The sequence below is a fragment of the Macaca fascicularis genome, chromosome 9 (genome assembly GCF_037993035.2).
Source record: "Macaca fascicularis isolate 582-1 chromosome 9, T2T-MFA8v1.1".
NCBI lineage: Eukaryota > Metazoa > Chordata > Mammalia > Primates > Cercopithecidae > Macaca > Macaca fascicularis.
The window spans coordinates 41,408,915-41,430,464 of record NC_088383.1 but is presented as its reverse complement, the minus strand read 5'-3'; positions in this window follow the sequence as shown (position 1 = coordinate 41,430,464).

Genomic DNA, 21,550 nt, shown 5'->3' with positions numbered 1-21,550 from the left:
CTTAGTGAAAGGCTTCTTGAGGGGAAAGCTGTAACTCTGTAAGATGATTTCACAGAACACAAAGAAGTTACTCAGAAAGCTTCTTTCTCTTTGTTATCGGAGGATATTTCCTTTGGCCCTATAGTCTTCAAAGGGATCCGAAATATCTGTACTCAGATTCCTCGGAAATAAGGCTAGCAAAGAGATCCACGAAATACACATGTAACTCTGTGAGATGAATTAACAGAACTCTTAGCAGTTTCACAGAAAGCCTCTTTCCAGATTTCATGTGAGGATATTTCCTTTTTCACCGTAGCTCTCTATGGGTTTCCAAATATCAATTTGCCAATTCCCCAAGAACTGTCTTAGCGAAAGGCTTCTTGAGGAGAAAGCTGTAACTCTGTGAGATTATTTCAGAGAACACAAAGAAGTTTCTCAGAAAGCTTCTTTCTCTTTGTTAACGGAGGATATTTCCTTTGGCCCTAGAGTCTTCAAAGGGATCCGAAGTATATGTACTCAGATTCCTCAGAAAAAAGGCTAGGAAAGAGATCCACGAAATACACATGTAACACTGTGAGATGAATTAACAGAACACTAAGCAGTTTCTCAGAAAGCTTCTTTCCAGATTTCCTCTGAGGATATTTCCTTTTTCACCATAGCCCACTATGGGCTTTCAAATATCACTTTGCCAATTCTACAGGAACTCTCTTAGCGAAAGACTTCTTGAGGGGAAAGCTGTAACTCTGTGAGATGATTTCACAGAACACAAAGAAGTTTCTCAGACAGCTTCTTTCTCTTTGTTATCGGAGGATATTTCCTTTCGCCCTACAGTCTTCAAAGGGATCCGAAATATGTGTTCTCAGATTCCAAAGAAATGAGGCTAGCAAAGAGATCCACGAAATACACATGTAACTCTGTGAGATGAATTAACAGAACACTAAGCAGTTTCTCAGAAAGCTTCTTTCCAGATTTCATCTGAGGATATTTCCTTTTTCACCATAGCCCTCTATGGGCTTCCAAATATCACTTTGCGAATTCCACAAGAACTGTCTTAGCGAAAGGCTTCTTGAGGGGAAAGCTGTAACTCTGTGAGATGATTTCACAGAACACAAAGAAGTTTCTCAGAAAGCTTCTTTCTCTTTGTTATTGGAGGATATTTCCTTTGGCCCTAGAGTCTTCAAAGGGATCCGAAATATCTGTTCTCAGATTCCTCAGAAAAAAGGCTACAAAAGAGATCCACGAAATACACATGTAACTCTGTGAGATGTATTAACAGAACACTAAGCAGTCTCTCAGACAGCTTCTTTCCAGATTTCATCTGAGGATGTTTCCCTTTTCACCATAGCCCTCTATGGGCTTCCAAATATCACTTTGAGAATTCCACAGGAACTGTCTTAGCGAAAGGCTTCTTGAGGGGAAAGCGGTAACTCTGAGAGATGATTTCACAGAACACAAAGAAGATTCTCAGAAAGCTTCTTTCTCTTTGTTATCTGAGGATATTTCCTTTGGCCCCATAGTCTTCAAAGGCATCCGAAATATCTGTACTCAGATTCCACATAAAAAAGGCTAGCAAAGAGATCCACGAAATACACATGAAACTCTGTGAGATGAATTAACAGAACACTAAGCAGTTTCTCAGAAAGCTTCTTTCCAGATTTCATCTGAGGATATTTCCTTTTTCACCATAGCCCTCTATGGGCTTGCAAATATCACTTTGCCAATTCCACACGAACTGTCTTAGCGAAAGGCTTCTTGTGGTGAAAGCTGTAACTCTGTGAGATGATTTCACGGAACACAAAGATGTTTCTCAGAAAGCTTCTTTCTCTTTGTTTTCGGAGGATATTTCCTTTGGCCCTAGAGTCTTCAAAGGGATCCGAAATATCTGTTCTCAGATTCCACAGAAATAAGGCTAGCAAAGAGATCCACGAAATACACATGTAACTCTGTGACATGAATTAACAGAACACTAAGCAGTTTCTCAGAAAGCTTCTTTCCAGATTTCATCTGAGGATATTTCCTTTTTCACCATAGCCCTCTATGGGCTTCCAAATATCACTTTGCCAGTTCCACAGGAACTGTCTTAGCGAAAGGCTTCTTGAGGGGAAAGCTGTAACTCTGTGAGATGATTTCACAGAACACAAAGAAATTTCTCAGAAAGCTTCTTTCTCTTTGTTATCGGAGGATATTTGCTTTGGCCCAGTAGTCTTCAAAGGGATCCGAAATATCTGTTCTCAGATTCCACAGAAATAAGGCTAGCAAAGAGATACACGAAATACACATGTAATTATGTGAGATGAATTAACAGAACACTAAGCAGTTTCTCAGAAAACTTCTTTCCAGATTTCATCTGAGGATATTTCCTTTTTCAGCTTAGCCCTCTAGGGGCTTCCAAATATCACTTTGCCAATTCCACAAGAACTGTCTTAGCGAAATGCTTCTAGAGGGGAAAGCTGTAACTCTGTGAGATGATTTCACAGAACACAAAGAAGATTTTCAGAAAGCTTCTTTCTCTTTGTTATCGGAGGATATTTCCATTGGCCCTATAGTCTTCAAAGGGATCCGAAATATCTGTACTCAGATTCCACAGAAATAAGGCTAGCAAAGTGATCCACGAAATACACATGTAACTCTGTGAGATGAATTAGCAGAACACTAAGCAGTTTCACAGAAAGCTTCTTTCCACATTTCATCTGAGGATATTTCCTTTTTCACCGTAGCTCTCTATGGGCTTCCAAATATCACTTTGTCAATTCCCCAAGAACTGTCTTAGCGAAAGGCTTCTTGTGGAGAAAGCTGTAACTCTGTGAGATTATTTCAGAGAACACAAAGAAGTTTCTCAGAAAGCTTCTTTCTCTTTGTTATCGGAGGATATTTCCTTTGGCCCTATAGTCTTCAAAGGGATCCGAAATATCTGTACTCAGATTCCACAGAAATAAGGCTATTAAAGAGATCCACGAAATACACATGTAACTCTGTGAAATGAATTAACAGAACACTAATCAGTTTCTCAGAAAGCTTCTTTCCAGATTTCATCTGAGGATATTTCCTTTTTCACCGTAGCCCTCTATGGGCTTCCAAATATCACTTTGCCAATTCCCCAAGAACTGTCTTAGCGAAAGGCTTCTTGAGGGGAAAGCTGTAACTCTGTGAGATGATTTCACAGAACAAAAAGAAGTTTCTCAGAAAGCTTCTTTCTCTTTGTTATCGGAGGATATTTCCTTTGGCCCTATAGTCTTCAAAGGGATCTGAAATATCTGTTCTCAGATTAAACAGAAATAAGGCTAGCAAAGAGATCCACGAAATACACATGTAACTCTGTGAGATGAATTTACAGAACACTAAGCAGTGTCACAGAAATCTTCTTTCCAGATTTCATCTGAGGATATTTCCTTTTTCACCGTAGCTCTCTATGGGCTTCCAAATATGAGTTTGCCAATTCCCCAGGAACTGTCTTAGCGAAAGGCTTCTTGAGGAGAAAGCTGTAACTCTGTGAGATTATTTCAGAGAACACAAAGAAGTTTCTCAGAAAGCTTCTTTCTCTTTGTTATCGTAGGATATTTCTTTGGCCCTAGAGTCTTCAAAGGGATTCGAAATATATGTACTCAGATTCCTCAGAAATAAGACTAGGAAAGCGATCCACGAAATACACATGTAACACTGTGAGATGAATTAACAGAACACTACGCAGTTTCTCAGAAAGCTTCTTTCCAGATTTCATCTGAGGAGATTTCCTTTTTCACCATAGCCCTCTATGGGCTTCCAAATATCACTTTGCCAATTCCACAAGAACTGTCTTAGCGAAAGGCTTCTTGAGGGGAAAGCTGTAACTCTGTGAGATGATTTCACAGAACACAAAGAAGTTTCTCAGAAAGCTTCTTTCTCTTTGTTATTGGAGGATATTTCCTTTGGCCCTAGAGTCTTCAAAGGGATCCGAAATATCTGTTCTCAGATTCCTCAGAAAAAAGGCTACAAAAGAGATCCACGAAATACACATGTAACTCTGTGAGATGTATTAACAGAACACTAAGCAGTCTCTCAGACAGCTTCTTTCCAGATTTCATCTGAGGATATTTCCCTTTTCACCATAGCCCTCTATGGGCTTCCAAATATCACTTTGAGAATTCCACAGGAACTGTCTTAGCGAAAGGCTTCTTGAGGGGAAAGCGGTAACTCTGAGAGATGATTTCACAGAACACAAAGAAGATTCTCAGAAAGCTTCTTTCTCTTTGTTATCTGAGGATATTTCCTTTGGCCCCATAGTCTTCAAAGGCATCCGAAATATCTGTACTCAGATTCCACATAAAAAAGGCTAGCAAAGAGATCCACGAAATACACATGAAACTCTGTGAGATGAATTAACAGAACACTAAGCAGTTTCTCAGAAAGCTTCTTTCCAGATTTCATCTGAGGATATTTCCTTTTTCACCATAGCCCTCTATGGGCTTCCAAATATCACTTTGCCAATTCCACAAGAAGTGTCTTAGTGAAAGGCTTCTTGAGGGGAAAGCTGTAACTCTGTGAGATGATTTCACAGAACACAAAGAAATTTCTCAGAAAGCTTCTTTCTCTTTTTTATCGGAGGATATTTCCTTTGGCCCTAGGGTCTTCAAAGGGATCCGAAATATCTGTTCTCAAATTCCTCAGAAATAAGGCTAGCAAAGAGATCCACGAAATACACAAGTAACTCTGTGAGATGAATTAACAGAACACTAAGCCGTTTCTCAGAAAGCTTCTTTACAGGTTTCATCTGAGGATATTTCCTTTTTCACCATAGCCCTCTATGGGCTTCCAAATATCACTTTGCCAATTCCACAGGAACTGTCTTAGTGAAAGGCTTCTTGAGGGGAAAGCTGTAACTCTGTAAGATGATTTCACAGAACACAAAGAAGTTACTCAGAAAGCTTCTTTCTCTTTGTTATCGGAGGATATTTCCTTTGGCCCTATAGTCTTCAAAGGGATCCGAAATATCTGTTCTCAGATTCCACGGAAATAAGGCTAGCAAAGAGATCCACGAAATACACATGTAACTCTGTGAGATGAATTAACAGAACTCTTAGCAGTTTCACAGAAAGCCTCTTTCCAGATTTCATGTGAGGATATTTCCTTTTTCACCGTAGCTCTCTATGGGTTTCCAAATATCAATTTGCCAATTCCCCAAGAACTGTCTTAGCGAAAGGCTTCTTGAGGAGAAAGCTGTAACTCTGTGAGATTATTTCAGAGAACACAAAGAAGTTTCTCAGAAAGCTTCTTTCTCTTTGTTAACGGAGGATATTTCCTTTGGCCCTAGAGTCTTCAAAGGGATCCGAAGTATATGTACTCAGATTCCTCAGAAATAAGGCTAGGAAAGAGATCCACGAAATACACATGTAACACTGTGAGATGAATTAACAGAACACTAAGCAGTTTCTCAGAAAGCTTCTTTACAGATTTCCTCTGAGGATATTTCCTTTTTCACCATAGCCCACTATGGGCTTTCAAATATCACTTTGCCAATTCTACAGGAACTCTCTTAGCGAAAGACTTCTTGAGGGGAAAGCTGTAACTCTGTGAGATGATTTCACAGAACACAAAGAAGTTTCTCAGACAGCTTCTTTCTCTTTGTTATCGGAGGATATTTCCTTTGGCCCTATAGTCTTCAAAAGGATCCGAAATATCTGTACTCAGATTCCACAGAAAAAAGGCTAGCAAAGAGATCCACGAAGTACACATGTGACTCTGTGGGATGAATTAACAGAACACTAAGCTGTTTCTCGGAAAGCTTCTTTCCAGATTTCATCTGAGGATATTTCCTTTTTCACCGTAGCCCTCTATTGCTTCCAAATATCTCTTTGCTAATTCCACAAGAACTGTCTTAGAGAAAGATTTCTTGAGGGGAAAGCTGTAACTCTGTGAGATGATTTCACAGAACACAAAGAAGTTTCTCAGAAATCTTCTTTCTCTTTGTTATCGGAGGATATTTCCTTTGGCCCTATATTCTTCAAAGGGATCCGAAATATCTGTTCTCAGATTCCACAGAAATAAGGCTAGAAAAGAGATCCACGAAATACACATGTAACTCTGTGAGATGAATTAACAGAACACTAAGCAGTTTCTCAGAAAGCTTCTTTCCAGATTTCATCTGAGGAGATTTCCTTTTTCACCTTAGCCCTCTATGGGCTTCCAAATATCACTTTGCCAATTCCACAAGAACTGTCTTAGCGAAAGGCTTCTAGAGGGGAAAGCTGTAACTCTGTGAGATGATTTCACAGAACACAAAGAAGATTCTCAGAAAGTTCTTTCTCTTTGTTATCGGAGGATATTTCCTTTGGCCCTATAGTCTTCAAAGGGATCCGAAATATCTGTACCCAGATTCCACAGAAATAAGGCTAGCAAAGAGATCCACGAAATACACATGTAACTCTGTGAGATGAATTAACAGAACACTAAGCAGTTTCACAGAAAGCTTCTTTCCAGATTTCATCTGAGGATATTTCCTTTTTCACCGTAGCTCTCTATGGGCTTCCAAATATCACTTTGCCAATTCCACAAGAACTGTCTTAGCGAAAGGCTTCTTGTGGAGAAAGCTGTAATTCTGTGAGATGATTTCAGAGAACACAAAGATGTTTCTCAGAAAGCTTCTTTCTCTTTGTTATCGGAGGATATTTCCTTTGGCCCTATAGTCTTCAATGGGATCCGAAATATCTGTTCTCAGATTCCACAGAAATAAGGCTAGCAAAGAGATCCACGAAATACACATGTAACTCTGTGAGATGAATTAACAGAACACTAAGCAGTTTCTCAGAAAGCTTCTTTCCAGATTTCATCTCAGGATATGTCCTTTTTCACCCTAGCCCTCTATGGGCTCTCAAATATCACTTTTCCAATTCCACAAGAACTGTCTTAGCGAAAGGCTTCTTGAGGGGAAAGCTGTAACTTTGTGAGATGATTTCACAGAACACAAAGAAGTTTCTCAGGAAGCTTCTTTCTCTTTTTATTGGAGGATATTTCCTTTGGCCCTAGATCTTCAAAGGGATCCGAGATATCTGTTCTCAGATACCTCAGAAATAAGCCTAGAAAGGAGATCCACGAAATACACATGTAACACTGTGAGATGAATTAACAGAACACTAAGCAGTTTCTCAGAAAGCTTCTTTCCAGATTTCATCTGAGGATATTTCCTTTTTCATAATAGCCCTCCATGGGCTTCCAAATATCACTTTGCCAATTCTACAGGAACTGTCTTAGCGAAAGGCTTCTTGAGGGGAAAGCTGTAACTCTGTGAGATGATTTCACAGAACAAAAAGTAGTTTCTCGAAAGCTTCTTTCTCTTTGTTATCAGAGGATATTTTCTTTGGCCCTATAGTCTTCAAAGGGATCCGAAATATCTGTCTCAGATTCCAAAGAAATAAGGCTAGCAAAGAGATCCACGAAATACACATGTAACTCTGTGAGATGAATTAACAGAACACTAAGCAATTTCTCAGAAAGCTTCTTTCCAGATTTCATCTGAGGATATTTCCTGTTTCACTATAGCCCTCTTTGGGCTTCCAAATATCACTTTGCCAATTCCACAAGAACTGTCTTAGCGAAAGGCTTCTTGAGGGGAAAGCTGTAACTCTGTGAGATGATTTCACGGAACACAAAGAAGTTTCTCAGAAAGCTTCTTTCTCTTTGTTATCAGAGGATATTTCCTTTGGCCCTATAGTCTTCAAAGGGATCCGAAATATCTGTTCTCAGATTCCACAGAAATAAGGCTAGCAAAGAGATCCACGAAATACACATGTAACTCTGTGACATGAATTAACAGAACACTAAGCAGTTTCTCAGAAAGCTTCTTTCCAGATTTCATCTGAGGATATTTCCTTTTTCACCATAGCCCTCTATGGGCTTGCAAATATCACTTTGCCAATTCCACACGAACTGTCTTAGCGAAAGGCTTCTTGAGGGGAAAGCTGTAACTCTGTGAGATGATTTCACAGAACACAAAGAAATTTCTCAGAAAGCTTCTTTCTCTTTTTTATCGGAGGATATTTCCTTTGGCCCTAGGGTCTTCAAAGGGATCCGAAATATCTGTTCTCAGATTCCTCAGAAATAAGGCTAGCAAAGAGATCCACGAAATACACAAGTAACTCTGTGAGATGAATTAACAGAACACTAAGCCGTTTCTCAGAAAGCTTCTTTCCAGGTTTCATCTGAGGATATTTCCTTTTTCACCATAGCCCTCTATGGGCTTCCAAATATCACTTTGCCAATTCCACAGGAACTGTCTTAGTGAAAGGCTTCTTGAGGGGAAAGCTGTAACTCAGTAAGATGATTTCACAGAACACAAAGAAGTTACTCAGAAAGCTTCTTTCTCTTTGTTATCGGAGGATATTTCCTTTGGCCCTATAGTCTTCAAAGGGATCCGAAATATCTGTACTCAGATTCCACGGAAATAAGGCTAGCAAAGAGATCCACGAAATACACATGTAACTCTGTGAGATGAATTAACAGAACACTAAGCAGTTTCACAGAAAGCCTCTTTCCAGATTTCATGTGAGGATATTTCCTTTTTCACCGTAGCTCTCTATGGGCTTCCAAATATCAATTTGCCAATTCCCCAAGAACTGTCTTAGCGAAAGGCTTCTTGAGGAGAAAGCTGTAACTCTGTGAGATTATTTCAGAGAACACAAAGAAGTTTCTCAGAAAGCTTCTTTCTCTTTGTTAACGGAGGATATTTCCTTTGGCCCTAGAGTCTTCAAAGGGATCCGAAATATATGTACTCAGATTCCACAGAAAAAAGGCTAGCAAAGAGATCCACGAAATACACATGTTACTCTGTGAGATGAATTAACAGAACACTACGCAGTTTCTCAGAAAGCTTCTTTCCGGATTTCATCTGAGGATATTTCCTTTTTCACCATAGCCCTCTATGGGCTTGCAAATATCACTTTGCCAATTCCACAAGAACTGTCTTAGCGAAAGGCTTCTTGAGGGGAAAGCTGTAACTCTGTGAGATGATTTCACAGAACACAAAGAAGTTTCTCAGAAAGCTTCTTTCTCTTTGTTATCGGAGGATATTTTCTTTGGCCCTATAGTCTTCAAAGGGATCCGAAATATCTGTTCTCAGATTCCACAGAAATAAGGCTACCAAAGAGATCCACGAAATACAAATGTAACTCTGTGAAATGAATTAACAGAACACTAAGCAATTTCTCAGAAAGCTTCTTTCCAGATTTCATCTGAGGATATTTCCCTTTTCACCATAGACCTCTATGGGCTGCCAAATGTCACTTTGCCAATTCCACAAGAACTGTCTTAGCAAAAGGCTTCTTGAGGGGAACGCTGTAACTCTGTGAGATGATTTCACAGAACACAAAGAAGTTTCTCAGAAAGCTTCTTTCTCTTTGTTATCAGAGGATATTTCCTTTTTTCCCTATAGTCTTCAAAGGGATCTGAAATATCAGTTCTCAGATTCCACAGAAATAAGGCTAGCAAAGAGATCCACGAAATACACATGTAACTCGGTGAGATGAATTAACAGAACACTAAGCAGTTTCTCAGAAAGCTTCTTTCCAGATTTCATCTGAGGATATTTCCTTTTTCACCGTAGCCCTCTACGGGCTTCCAAATATGACTTTGCCAATTCCACAAGAACTTCCTTAGCGAAAGGCTTCTTGAGGGGAAAGCTGTAACTCTGTGAGATTATTTCCCAGAACACAAAGAAGTTTCTCAGAAAGCTTCTTTCTCTTTGTTATAGGAGGATATTTCCTTTGCCCCTATAGTCTTCAAAGGGATCCGACATATCTGTTCTCAGATTCCACAGAAATAAGGCTAGCAAAGAGATCCACGAAATACACATGTAACTCTGTGAGATGAATTAACAGAACACTAAGAAGTTTCTCAGAAACCTTCTTTCCAGATTTCATTTGAGGATATTTCCTTTTTCACCATAGCCCTGTATGGGCTTCAAAATATCACTTTGCCAATTCCACAAGAACTGTCTTACCGAAAGGTTTCCTGAGGGGAAAGCTGTAACTCTGAGAGTTGATTTCACAGAACACAAGGAAGTTTCTCAGAAAGCTTCTTTCACTTTGTTATCGGAGGACGTTTCCTTTTTCCCTATACTCTTTAAAGGGATCCGAAATATCTGTTCTCAGATTCCACAGAAATAAGGCTAGTAAAGAGATCCACGAAATACAGATGTAACTCTGTGAGATGATTTCACAGAACACAAAGAAGTTTCTCAGAAAGCTTCTTTCTCTTTGTTATCGGAGGATATTTCCTTTGGCCCTATAGTCTTCAAAGGGATCCGAAATATCTCTTCTCAGATTCCACAGAAATAAGGCTAGTAAAGAGATCCACGAAATACACATGTAACTCTGTGAGATGAATTAACAGAACACTAAGCTGTTTCTCAGAAAGCTTCTTTCCAGATTTCATCTGAGGATAATTCCTTTTTCACCGTAGCCCTCTGTGGTCTTCCAAATATCACTTTGCCAATTCCACAAGAACTGTCTTAGCGAAAGACTTCTTGTGGGGAAAGCTGTAACTCTGTGAGATGATTTCACAGAACACAAAGAAGTTTCTCAGAAAGCTTCTTTCTCTTTGATATGGGAGGATATTACCTTTGGCCCCGTAGTCTTCAAAGGGATCCGAAATATCTGTCCTCAGATTCCACAGAAATAAGGCTAGTAAAGAGATACACGAAATACACATGTAACTCTGTGAGATGAATTATCCGAACACTAAGCAGTTTATCAGAAAGTTTCTTTCCAGATTTCGTCTGAGGATATTTCCTTTTTCACCATTGCCCTCTATGGGCTGCAGATATCACTTTTCCAATTCCACAAGAACTGTCTTAGCGAAAGGCTTCTTGAGGGGAAAGCTGTAACCCTGTGAGATGATTTCACAGAACACAAAGAAGTTTCTCAGAAAGCTTCTTTCTCTTTGTTATCGGAGGATGTTTCCTTTGGCCCTAGTGTCTTCAAAGGGATCCGAAATATCTGTTCTCAGATTCCACAGAAATAAGGCTAACAAAGAGATCCACGAAATACACATGTAAGTCTGTGAGATGAATTAACGGAACACTAAGCAGTTTCTCAGAAAGCTTCTTTCCAGATTTCATCTGAGGATATTTCCTTTTTCAACATAGCCCTATATGGGCTTCCAAATATCACTTTGCCAATTCCACAAGAACTGTCTTCGCGAAAGGATTCCTCAGCGGAAAACTGTAACTCTGTGAGATGATTTCCCAGAACACAAAGAAGTTTCTCAGAAAGTTTCTTTCTCTTTGTTATCGGAGGATATTTCCTTTGGCCCTGTGGTCTTCAAAGGGATCCGAAATATCTGTTCTCAGATTCCACAGAAATAAGGCTAGTAAAGAGATCCAAGAAATACACATCTAACTGTGTGTGGTGAATTAACAGAACACTAAGCAGTTTCTCAGAAAGCTTCTTTCAGATTTCATCTGAGGATATTTCCTTTTTCAACGTAGCCCTCTATGGGCTTCTAAATATCACTATGCCAATTCCACAAGAACTGTCTTAGCGAAAGGCTTCTTGAGGGGAAAGCTGTAACTACGTGAGATGATTTCACAAAACACAAAGAAGTTTCTCAGAAAGCTTCTTTCTCTTTGTTATCGGAGGATATTTCCTTGGCCCTGTAGTCTTCAAAGGGATCCGAAATATCTGTTCTCAGATTCCACTGAAACAAGGCTAGTAAAGAGATCCACGAAATACACATGTAACTCTGTGAGATGAATTAACAGAACACTAAGCAGTTTCTCAGAAAGCTTCTTTCCAGATTTCATCTGAGGATATTTCCTTTTTCACCGTAGCCCTCTATGGGCTTCCAAATGTCACTTTCCCAATTCCACAAGAGCTGTCTTAGCGAAAGGCTTCTTGAGGGGAAAGCTGTAACTCTGTGAGATGATTTCACAGAACACAAAGAAGTTTCTCAGGAAGCTCCTTTCTCTTTTTATTGGAGGATATTTCCTTTGGCCCTAGAGTCTTCAAAGGGATCCGAGATATCTGTTCTCAGATACCTCAGAAATAAGGCTAGAAAAGAGATCCACGAAATACACATGTAACACTGTGAGATGAATTAACAGAACACTAAGCAGTTTCTCAGAAAGCTTCTTTCCAGATTTCATCTGAGGATATTTCCTTTTTCATAATAGCCCTCCATGGGCTTCCAAATATCACTTTGCCAATTCCACAAGAACTCTCTTAGCGAAAGGCTTCTTGAGGGGAAAGCTGTAACTCTGTGAGATGATTTCACAGAACACAAAGAAGTTTCTCGAAAGCTTCTTTCTCTTTGTTATCGGAGGATATTTTCTTTGGCCCTATAGTCTTCAAAGGGATCCGAAATATCTGTCTCAGATTCCAAAGAAATAAGGCTAGCAAAGAGATCCACGAAATATACATGTAACTCTGTGAGATGAATTAACAGAACACTAAGCAATTTCTCAGAAAGCTTCTTTACAGATTTCATCTGAGCATATTTCCTCTTTCACTATAGCCCTCATTGGGCTTCCAAATATCACTTTGCAAATTCCACAATAACTGTCTTAGCGAAAGGCTTCTTGTGTTGAAAGCTGTAACTCTGTGAGATGATTTCACGGAACACAAAGATGTTTCTCAGAAAGCTTCTTTCTCTTTGTTATCGGAGGATATTTCCTTTGGCCCTAGAGTCTTCAAAGGGATCCGAAATATCTGTTCTCAGATTCCACAGAAATAAGGCTAGCAAAGAGATCCACGAAATACACATGTAACCCTGTGAGATGAATTAACAGAACACTAAGCAGTTTCTCAGAAAGCTTCTTTCCAGATTTCATCTGACGAGATTTCCTTTTTCACCATAGCCCTCTATGGGCTTCCAAATATCACTTTGCCAATTCCACAGGAACTGTCTTAGCGAAAGGCTTCTTGAGGGGAAAGCTGTAACTCTGTGAGATGATTTCACAGAACACAAAGAAATTTCTCAGAAGGCTTCTTTCTCTTTGTTATCGGAGGATATTTGCTTTGGCCCAGTAGTCTTCAAAGGGATCCGAAATATCTGTTCTCAGATTCCACAGAAATAAGGCTAGCAAAGAGATACACGAAATACACATGTAATTATGTGAGATGAATTAACAGAACACTAAGCAGTTTCTCAGAAAGCTTCTTTCCAGATTTCATCTGAGGATATTTCCTTTTTCAGCATAGCCCTCTAGGGGCTTCCAAATATCACTTTGCCAATTCCACAAGAACTGTCTTAGCGAAAGGCTTCTAGAGGGGAAAGCTGTAACTCTGTGAGATTATTTCACAGAACACAAAGAAGATTTTCAGAAAGCTTCTTTCTCTTTGTTATCGGAGGATATTTCCTTTGGCCCTATAGTCTTCAAAGGGATCCGAAATATCTGTACTCAGATTCCACAGAAATAAGGCTAGCAAAGTGATCCACGAAATACACATGTAACTCTGTGAGATGAATTAACAGAACACTAAGCAGTTTCACAGAAAGCTTCTTTCCACATTTCATCTGAGGATATTTCCTTTTTCACCGTAGCTCTCTATGGGCTTCCAAATATCACTTTGCCAAATCCCCAAGAACTGTCTTAGCGAAAGGCTTCTTGTGGAGAAAGCTGTAACTCTGTGAGATTATTTCAGAGAACACAAAGAAGTTTCTCAGAAAGCTTCTTTCTCTTTGTTATCGGAGGATATTTCCTTTGGCCCTATAGTCTTCAAAGGGATCCGAAATATCTGTACTCAGATTCCACAGAAATAAGGCTAGCAAAGAGATCCACGAAATACACATGTAACTCTGTGAAATGAATTAACAGAACACTAAGCAGTTTCTCAGAAAGCTTCTTTCCAGATTTCATCTGAGGATATTTCCTTTTTCACCGTAGCCCTCTATGGGCTTCCAAATATCACTTTGCCAATTCCCCAAGAACTGTCTTAGCGAAAGGCTTCTTGAGGGGAAAGCTGTAACTCTGTGAGATGATTTCACAGAATAAAAAGAAGTTTCTCAGAAAGCTTCTTTCTCTTTGTTATCGGAGGATATTTCCTTTGGCCCTATAGTCTTCAAAGGGATCTGAAATATCTGTTCTCAGATTAAAAAGAAATAAGGCTAGCAAAGAGATCCACGAAATACACATGTAACTCTGTGAGATGAATTTACAGAACACTAAGCAGTGTCACAGAAATCTTCTTTCCAGATTTCATCTGAGGATATTTCCTTTTTCACCGTAGCTCTCTATGGGCTTCCAAATATGAGTTTGCCAATTCCCCAGGAACTGTCTTAGCGAAAGGCTTCTTGAGGAGATAGCTGTAAGTCTGTGAGATTATTTCAGAGAACACAAAGAAGTTTCTCAGAAAGCTTCTTTCTCTTTGTTATCGGAGGATATTTCTTTGGCCCTAGAGTCTTCAAAGGGATTCGAAATATATGTACTCAGATTCCTCAGAAATAAGGCTAGGAAAGCGATCCACGAAATACACATGTAACACTGTGAGATGAATTAACAGAACACTACGCAGTTTCTCAGAAAGCTTCTTTCCAGATTTCATCTGAGGAGATTTCCTTTTTCACCATAGCCCTCTATGGGCTTCCAAATATCACTTTGCCAATTCCACAAGAACTGTCTTAGCGAAAGGCTTCTTGAGGGGAAAGCTGTAACTCTGTGAGATGATTTCACAGAACACAAAGAAGTTTCTCAGAAAGCTTCTTTCTCTTTGTTATTGGAGGATATTTCCTTTGGCCCTAGAGTCTTCAAAGGGATCCGAAATATCTGTTCTCAGATTCCTCAGAAAAAAGGCTACAAAAGAGATCCACGAAATACACATGTAACTCTGTGAGATGTATTAACAGAACACTAAGCAGTCTCTCAGACAGCTTCTTGCCAGATTTCATCTGAGGATATTTCCCTTTTCACCATAGCCCTCTATGGGCTTCCAAATATCACTTTGGCAATTCCACAGGAACTGTCTTAGCGAAAGACTTCTTGAGGGGAAAGCTGTAACTCTGAGAGATGATTTCACAGAACACACAGAAGTTTCTCAGAAAGCTTCTTTCTCTTTGTTAACTGAGGATATTTCCTTTAGCCCCATAGTCTTCAAAGGGATCCAAAATATCTGTACTCAGATTCCACAGAAAAAAGGCTAGCAAAGAGATCAACGAAATACACATGTAACACTGTGACATGAATTAACAGAACACTGAGCAGTTTCTCAGAAAGCTTCTTTCCAGATTTCATCTGCGGATATTTCCTTTTTCAGCATAGCCCTCTATGTGCTTCCAAATATCACTTTGCCAAATCCACAAGAACTGTCTTAGCGAAAGGCTTCTTGAGGGGAAAGCTGTCAGTCCGTGAGATGATTTCAAAGAACACAAAGAAGTTTCTCAGAAAGCTTCTTTCTCTTTGTTATCGGAGGATATTTCCTTTGGCCCTATAGTCTTCAAAGGGATCCGAAATATCTGTTCTCAGATTCCACAGAAATAAGGCTAGAAAAGAGATCCACGAAATACACATGTAACTCTCTGAGAGGAATTAACAGAACACAAAGCAGTTTCTCAGAAAGCTTCTTTCCAGATTTCATCTGAGGAGATTTCCTTTTTCACCTTAGCCCTCTATGGGCTTCCAAATATCACTTTGCCAATTCCACAAGAACTGTCTTAGCGAAAGGCTTCTAGAGGGGAAAGCTGTAACTCTGTGAGATGATTTCACAGAACACGAAGAAGATTCTCAGAAAGTTCTTTCTCTTTGTTATCGGAGGATATTTCCTTTGGCCCTATAGTCTTCAAAGGGATCCGAAATATCTGTACTCAGATTCCAAAGAAATAAGGCTAGCAAAGAGATCCACGAAATACACATATAACTCTGTGAGATGAATTAACAGAACACTAAGCAGTTTCACAGAAAGGTTCTTTCCAGATTTCATCTGAGGATATTTCCTTTTTCACCGTAGCTCTCTATGGGCTTCCAAATATCACTTTGCCAATTCCCCAAGAACTGTCTTAGCGAAAGGCTTCTTGTGGAGAAAGCTGTAATTCTGTGAGATGATTTCAGAGAACACAAAGAAGTTTCTCAGAAAGCTTCTTTCTCTTTGTAATCTGAGGATATTTCCTTTGGCCCTATAGTCTTCAAAGGGATCCGAAATATCTGTACTCAGATTCCACAGAAATAAGGCTAGCAAAGAGATCCACGAAATACACATGTAACTCTGTGAGATGAATTAACAGACCACTAAGCAGTTTCTCAGAAAGGTTCTTTCCAGATTTCATCTGCGGATATTTCCTTTTTCACCATAGCCCTCTATGTGTTTCCAAATATCACTTTGCCAATTCCCCAAGAACTGTCTTAGCGAAAGTCTTCTTTAGGGGAAAGCTGTAACTCTGTGAGATGATATCACAGAACACAAAGTAGTTTCTCAGAAAGCTTCTTTCTCTTTGTTATCGGAGGATATTTCCTTTGGCCCTAGACTCTTCAAAGGGATCCGAAATATCTGTTCTCAGATTCCTCAGAAATAAGGCTAGAAAAGAGATCCACGAAATACACATGTAACTCTGTGTGATGAATTAACAGAACACTAAGCAGTTTCTCAGAAAGCTTCTTTCCAGATTTCATCTGAGAATATTTCCTTTTTCACCATAGCCCTCTAAGGGCTTCCAAATATCACTTTGCCTATTCCACAGGAACTGTCTTAGCGAAAGGCTTCTTGAGGGGAAAGATGTAACTCTCTGAGATGATTTCACGGAACACAAGGAAGTTTCTCAGAAAGATTCTTTCTCTTTGTTATCGGAGGATATTTCCTTTGGCCATAGAGTCTTCAAAGGGATCCGAAATATCTGTTCTCAGATTCCAAAGAAATAAGGCTAGCAAAGAGATCCACGAAATACCCATGTAACTCTGTGAGATGAATTAACAGTACACTAAGCAGTTTCTCAGAAAGTTTCTTCCAGATTTCATCTGAGGATATTTCCTTTTTCACCATAGCCCTCTATGGGCTTCCAATTATCACTTTGCCAATTCCACAAGAACTGTCTTAGTGAAAGGCTTCTTGCGGGGAAAGCTGTAACTCTGTGAGATGATTTCACAGAACACAAACAAGTTTCTCAGAAAGCTTCTTTCTCTTTGTTATCCGAGGATATTTCCTTTGGCCCTTTAGTCTTCAGAGGGATCCGAAATATCTGTTCTCAGATTCCTCAGAAATAAGGCTAGAAAAGAGATCCACGAAATACACATGTAACTCTGTGACATGAATTAACAGAACACTAAGCAGTTTCTCAGAAAGCTTCTTTCCAGGTTTCATCGCAGGATATTTCCTTTTTTACCGTAGCCCTCTATGGGCTTCCAAATATCACTTTGCCAATTCCACAAAAACTGTCTTAGCGAAAGGCTTCTAGAGGGGAAAGCTGTAACTCTGTGAGATGATTTCACAGAACACGAAGAAGATTCTCAGAAAGTTCTTTCTCTTTGTTATCGGAGGATATTTCCTTTGGCCCTATAGTCTTCAAAGGGATCCGAAATATCTGTACTCAGATTCCAAAGAAATAAGGCTAGCAAAGAGATCCACGAAATACACATATAACTCTGTGAGATGAATTAACAGAACACTAAGCAGTTTCACAGAAAGGTTCTTTCCAGATTTCATCTGAGGATATTTCCTTTTTCACCGTAGCTCTCTATGGGCTTCCAAATATCACTTTGCCAATTCCCCAAGAACTGTCTTAGCGAAAGTCTTCTTGTGGAGAAAGCTGTAATTCTGTGAGATGATTTCAGAGAACACAAAGAAGTTTCTCAGAAAGCTTCTTTCTCTTTGTAATCTGAGGATATTTCCTTTGGCCCTATAGTCTTCAAAAGGATCCGAAATATCTGTACTCAGATTCCACAGAAATAAGGCTAGCAAAGAGATCCACGAAATACACATGTAACTCTGTGAGATGAATTAACAGACCACTAAGCAGTTTCTCAGAAAGGTTCTTTCCAGATTTCATCTGCGGATATTTCCTTTTTCACCATAGCCCTCTATGTGTTTCCAAATATCACTTTGCCAATTCCACAAGAACTGTCTTAGCGAAAGGCTTCTTGAGGGTAAAGCTGTAACTCTGTGAGATGATTTCACAGAACACAAAGAAGTTTCTCAGAAAGCTTCTTCATCTTTGTTATCGGAGGATATTTCCTTTGGCCCTAGAGTCTTCAAAGGGATCCGAAATATGTGTTCTCAGATCCCTCAGAAATAGGGCTAGAAAAGAGATCCACGAAATACACATGTTACTCTGTGACATGAATTAACAGAACACTAAGTAGTTTCTCAGAAAGCTTCTTTCCAGATTTCATCGCAGGATATTTCCTTTTTCACCATAGCCCTCTATGGGCTTCCAAATATCACTTTGCCAATTCCACAGGAACTGTCTTAGCGAAAGCCTTCTTGAGGGGAAAGCTGTAACTCTGTGAGATGTTTTCACAGAACACAAAGAAGTTTCTCAGAAAGCTTCTTTCTCTTTGTTATCGGAGGATATTTCCTTTGGCCCTAGAGTCTTCAAAGGGATCCGAAATATCTGTTCTCAGATTCCTCAGAAATAAGGTTAGAAAAGAGATCCACGAAATCCACATGTAACTCTGTGAGATGAATTAACAGAACACTAAGCAGTTTCTCAGAAAGCTTCTTTCCAGATTTCATCTGAGGATATTTCCTTTTTCACCATAGCCCTCTATGGGCTTCTAAATATCACTTTGCCAATTCCACAAGAACTGTCTTAGCGAAAGTCTTCTTTAGGGGAAAGCTGTAACTCTGTGAGATGATATCACAGAACACAAAGTAGTTTCTCAGAAAGCTTCTTTCTCTTTGTTATCGGAGGATATTTCCTTTGGCCCTAGACTCTTCAAAGGGATCCGAAATATCTGTTCTCAGATTCCGCAGAAATAAGGCTAGAAAAGAGATCCACGAAATACACATGTAACTCTGTGTGATGAATTAACAGAACACTAAGCAGTTTCTCAGAAAGCTTCTTTCCAGATTTCATCTGAGAATATTTCCTTTTTCACCATAGCCCTCTAAGGGCTTCCAAATATCACTTTGCCAATTCCACAGGAACTGTCTTAGCGAAAGGCTTCTTGAGGGGAAAGATGTAACTCTCTGAGATGATTTCACGGAACACAAGGAAGTTTCTCAGAAAGCTTCTTTCTCTTTGTTATCGGAGGATATTTCCTTTGGCCATAGAGTCTTCAAAGGGATCCGAAATATCTGTTCTCAGATTCCAAAGAAATAAGGCTAGCAAAGAGATCCACGAAATACCCATGTAACTCTGTGAGATGAATTAACAGAACACTAAGCAGTTTCTCAGAAAGTTTCTTCCAGATTTCATCTGAGGATATTTCCTTTTTCACCATAGCCCTCTATGGGCTTCCAATTATCACTTTGCCAATTCCACAAGAACTGTCTTAGCGAAAGGCTTCTTGAGGGGAAAGCTGTAACTCTGTGAGATGATTTCACAGAACACAAACAAGTTTCTCAGAAAGCTTCTTTCTCTTTGTTATCCGAGGATATTTCCTTTGGCCCTTTAGTCTTCAGAGGGATCCGAAATATCTGTTCTCAGATTCCTCAGAAATAAGGCTAGAAAAGAGATCCACGAAATACACATGTAACTCTGTGACATGAATTAACAGAACACTAAGCAGTTTCTCAGAAAGCTTCTTTCCAGGTTTCATCGCAGGATATTTCCTTTTTCACCGTAGCCCTCTATGGGCTTCCAAATATCACTTTGCCAATTCCCCAAGAACTGTCTTAGCGAAAGGCTTCTTGAGGGGAAAGCTGTAACTCTGTGAGATGATTTCACAGAACACAAAGAATTTTCTCAGAAAGCTTCTTTCTCTTTGTTATCGGAGGATATTTCCTTTGGCCCTATAGTCTTCAAAGGGATCCGAAATATCTGTTCTCAGATTCCACAGAAATAAGGCTAGCAAAGAGTTCCACGAAATACACATGTAACACTGTGTGATGAATTAACAGAACACTAAGCAATTTCTCAGAAAGCTTCTTTCCAGATTTCATCTGAGGATATTTCCTTTTTCACCATAGCCCTCTATGAGCTTCGAAATGTCACTTTGCCAATTCCACAAGAACTGTCTTAGCGAAAGGCTTCTTGAGGGGAAAGCTGTAACTATGTGAGAATATTTCACAGAACACAAAGAAGTTTCTCAGAACGCTTCTTTCTCTTTGTTATCGGAGGATATTTCCTTTGGCCCTATAGTCTTCAATGGGATCCGAAATATCTGTTCTCAGATTCCACAGAAAAAAGGCTGGCAAAGAGATCCACGAAATACACATGTAACTCTGTGAGATGAATTAACAGAACACTAAGCCGTTTCTCAGAAAGCTTCTTTCCAGATTTCATCTGAGGATATTTCCTTATTGACCATAGCCCTCTATGGGCTTCCAAATATCACTTTGCCAATTCCACAGGAACTGTCTTAGCGAAAGGCTTCTTGAGGGGAAAGCTGTAACTCTGTGACATGATTTCACAGAACACAAAGAAGTTTCTCAGAAAGCTTCTTTCTCTTTGTTATCGGAGGATATTTCCTTTGGCCCTAGACTCTTCAAAGGGATCCGAAATATCTGTTCTCAGATTCCAAAGAAATAAGGCTAGCAAAGAGATCCACGAAATACCCATGTAACTCTGTGAGATGAATGAAAAGAACACTAAGCAGTTTCTCAGAAAGCTTCTTCCAGATTTCATCTGAGGATATTTCCTTTTTCACCATAGCTCTCTTTTGGCTTCCAAATATCACTTTGCCAATTCCCCAAGAACTGTCTTAGCGAAAGGCTTCTTGAGGAGAAAGATGTAATTCGGTGAGATGATTTCAGAGAACACAAAGAAGTTTCTCAGAAAGCTTCTTTCTCTTTGTTATCGGAGGGTATTTCCTTTGGCCCTATAGTCTTCAAAGGGATCCGAAATATGTGTTCTCAGATTCCTCAGAAATAAGGTTAGAAAAGAGATCCACCAAATACACATGTAACTCTATGAGATGAATTAACAGAACACTAAGCAGTTTCTCAGAAAGCTTCTTTCCAGATTTCATCTGAGGACATTTCCTTTTTCACCAAAGCCCTCTATGGGATTCTAAATATCACTTTGCCAATTCCAGAAGAACTGTCTTACCGAAAGGCTTCTTAAGGGGAAAGCTGTAACTCTGTGAGATGATTTCACAAAACACAAAGAAGTTTCTCAGAAAGCCTCTTTCTCTTTGTTATCGGAGGATATTTCCTTTGGCCCTATAGTCTTCAAAGGGATCCGAAATATCTGTTCTCAGATTCCACAGAATTAAGGCTAGCAAAGAGATCCACGAAATACCCATGTAACTCTGTGAGATGAATTAACAGAACACTAAGCAGTTTCTAAGAACGCTACTTTCCAGATTTCATCAGAGGATATTTCCTTTTTCACCATAGCTCTCCATGGGCTTCCAAATATCACTTTGCCAATTCCACAGGAACTATCTTAGCGAAAGGCTTCTTGAGGGGAATGCTGTAACTCTGTGAGATGATTTCACAGAACACAAAAAAGTTTCTCAGAAAGCTTCTTTCTCTTTGTTATCGGAGGATATTTGCTTTGACCCTATAGTCTTCAA